The sequence below is a fragment of the Taudactylus pleione genome, unplaced genomic scaffold (genome assembly GCF_031769625.1).
Source record: "Taudactylus pleione unplaced genomic scaffold, aTauple2 ptg000309l, whole genome shotgun sequence".
Classification (NCBI taxonomy): Eukaryota; Metazoa; Chordata; class Amphibia; order Anura; family Myobatrachidae; genus Taudactylus; species Taudactylus pleione.
In genome coordinates this window covers 745,208-748,307 of record NW_028284710.1, presented here as the reverse complement: position 1 = coordinate 748,307, position 3,100 = coordinate 745,208, and the positions used below count along the sequence as shown (strand labels likewise).

General features: G+C 40.6%; 1 pseudogene; it reads right to left on the bottom strand.

Annotated features, from left to right (window-relative positions):
- Positions 1-2,319: 2,319 nt before the first annotated feature.
- LOC148511362 (5S ribosomal RNA) lies at positions 2,320-2,438 on the bottom strand (annotated as a pseudogene).
- Positions 2,439-3,100: the final 662 nt, after the last annotated feature.

The following is a 3,100-nucleotide window of genomic DNA, read 5'->3' as shown; positions in this document are numbered from 1 at the left end:
TCCCACCCAAGACCCTGATTTAGCATCCACACCGGACCTCAGTCTGCTCGGTGGTGACAGTGAGCAGGAGAATACCACACAAGTGGAAACTCCACTTCCACATGGACCCTCATTTTCTCAACAACCCCAAAAAAAGAAAAAAAAAAAAGGGAGAAAGGAGAATTTTACTGAACGTGAGGACATTATTTTCCAAAATGCAGAACGGCTACTGCAGAAACCCCCAGATGCAATAGATGCTTTCCCAGCTCATGTGAACAGCACTTTGAGAAATATGGATACAGATATCCAAAGAAACTTTCTCAGGTTAAACTATGACCTGTTGAGTCACTGTATGAGCAAAAATATCTCAAATTCTACATACATAGCAGACCCAATGCTACTTTCCCCTGCCCCAAATAGGTATGTCCATCCCCCCCTGCCCAGTTAGATATTACTCCCCCACCAAGCACTCCAAGCACCAGCACAACCTTGTATAATGCTCTGCTGGATGCAGCGGATGTGTCGCCCCAATATACAGAGATGTAAATTTTTTCTTGCTTTTAATATCACCAAATTTTATTAATTCTAATAGGTGCTTGCTGCATGGGATAGGGTGGTGATGACGCCATTTGGACAAGGTCACTACGCACATGGCACAAGTACACATTGCTGGAAGACGGGGCCACAATGTGTACTTGTGCCATATGTGTATTGGCCTGTTCAAACTGACATCTGACCCACCCTATCACATACAGCTAGCTACCTATTGGGATTCATAAAATTTGGTGTTAATGTTCTTTTGTGAAATTGTTACAAAAAAAGAATATTGCACACAGTTTAGTGTACATTTTCAGTTGCCTGCAGGTCAGTGCACATTGTTCTAAATGAAGGCTATTTTTTGCTTTATATTGAGTAAAAAAAATAAAAAATTTCTTTACACAAGAAACCAATGTGTGGTGTGTTTTTTTTTTACTTACTTTGCATAGTGGTACTGTAGCACTTTAACGATGGCTTTGCAGGTCTCCAGAATGATGACGCCCAAGGACTAAGGTGAGATGAGTGTCCCAAACTTCAGGTCTTCAAATGACCTTCCAGTAGCAAGGTACCTCAGGGTAGCCACCAGTCTGTATTCAGCAGGGATTTCCCTCCGCCACCTTGTATCCTGTCTCTGGATGTGGGGGGTCACCAGATACAGCAATTCCTGGAAGGTGGTGTCATCCATGCGCAGGTAGTTCCGATAGTCATCCGGGTTGTTCTCCTTGATGTCCATCAGCAGGGACATGTGAGAGCGGGTATCCCTTTGTAGAAGCCACTCCTTGGTCCAGCATGCTCTTGTCCTTCTTCGCTGGGCCCTCTTCCTAATCTCCAGGACCCCGGCTTCAGCGACCAACACTCTATACCGATAGGGATGCATCAGTACAGAATTCAGGAACAGGATAGGATGCAGGTAGGTAGCACACACTAGCAGGTAGAATAAACTTTGTAAAAGGCAAGCCAAATACAAAGAGCACAGTAACAATGTACAGGATTCAGCAGGAATACACTTAGCCTCATCTAGTAGCAGAGCAGAATGTACACACATTTTAAAGGGTGCCTGCTTTTTATACTCCCTAGATAGCCCCTCCCATTGTTATGGCTATTTAAATTTCCCACCAATAGTCAAGAGCATGTTTGTTTGTTTTTTAAACTCACGATTTGTTATGGCCAATCTCACGACGCGTACGATCCGATAGATCGTGAGATCGTAAAACAGATTGGGTGTCTTTTTTGTAAAATTATGATCACGACGGCAAGGGTGCTCCTGTGAAAGTCCATGAGGAAATTGGACAAGAAATCGGATTGTGAGCACATCGGTATGTGTGTGGGCACCTTTACTCTTGGCAATGCTTTTTGTTATTGTATGCTCTCTGCCTTATGTCAGTACTGTAATAGTAGACAGGGAGGATTCCGCACAGAACCATAACTAGAATTATTATAACCAACCATCTATATCCATGAATAATTTATACATCATAAATTTATGTTGGTGGTGCTCTCACAGCCTAAATATAACAGATTGATTAGAAAAAGTAAGGCTATTCTTGGGGCACACTTATATATGAATTCTTAAGAATTAAATAAAATATAACTTTTAATATTTATAGTAAAATTGCATACCAGGTACATATCAAGTCGTTGGCGAAAATATTAAAAGACAATTTCTGCAAAGTACCCCACATATACAATTAGGGTAACAATAAGATGTGCTAGAGTATAAATGGTGCAACAAATACCTTAGATATTGGTATATAGGCTACACAGTGTGCAGTCCTATGATCCCCATTTAAACAGTACAATATCTGTCTACAGAACCTGGTATTCCTGAGTGGTCCCCCACACCAGTACTAACCAGGCCTATCACTGGGTCGCTTCCAAAATCAGATGAGTTTGGGCATAATCAGTGAAGTATGACTGTAGACTATCGCTACTGAAAATATATGGGGATTCACTATGCACACGGTCTGAGCCTATTGTGGAATGTAGGACTACTCTCAAAAGAGAGGTCCAATTGATAATCAGTTGCTACCAAGACAGATGATGCATAAGCATACCTTCCTTGTGATGCAATCAATTGACATGTATGGCATAAACATGTATAAATTGTAACCATTGAAGAACATCACATCGGTAACTTATCACAAATTATACTCGGTTCCAGATGTACATATTAAATAGGAACTCTACACAGTGACAAAGCCTGACAAAACATATAGAATACAATCACCACATAAGCATAGAACATCAATTTTATATAAATTGAAAATACAATAATTATGGTGGCTGCATAAATATGCTGGTCCAAATAGTTCCCCTATAATCAAACAGTCTCTATGAAAGAATATACCTCGCCAGGAAATGCTCAAAGAATTCCTGATTGGGCTGCAAGTGAGTGGAGTAATAGGCACCCTCAATATCCTAATACATAATGAAAATCACAGAGGGTACAAGAAAAAATTTTTCAGCCATACATAGGAAACGAGCTATATCACAGGAGTAGGTCATATCCCAAAGTACTAAATAGAGAATAGGAGATGGCAAATGGAAAAGAGAAATGACAGGCTTGGACTAAATAAGTCTGACC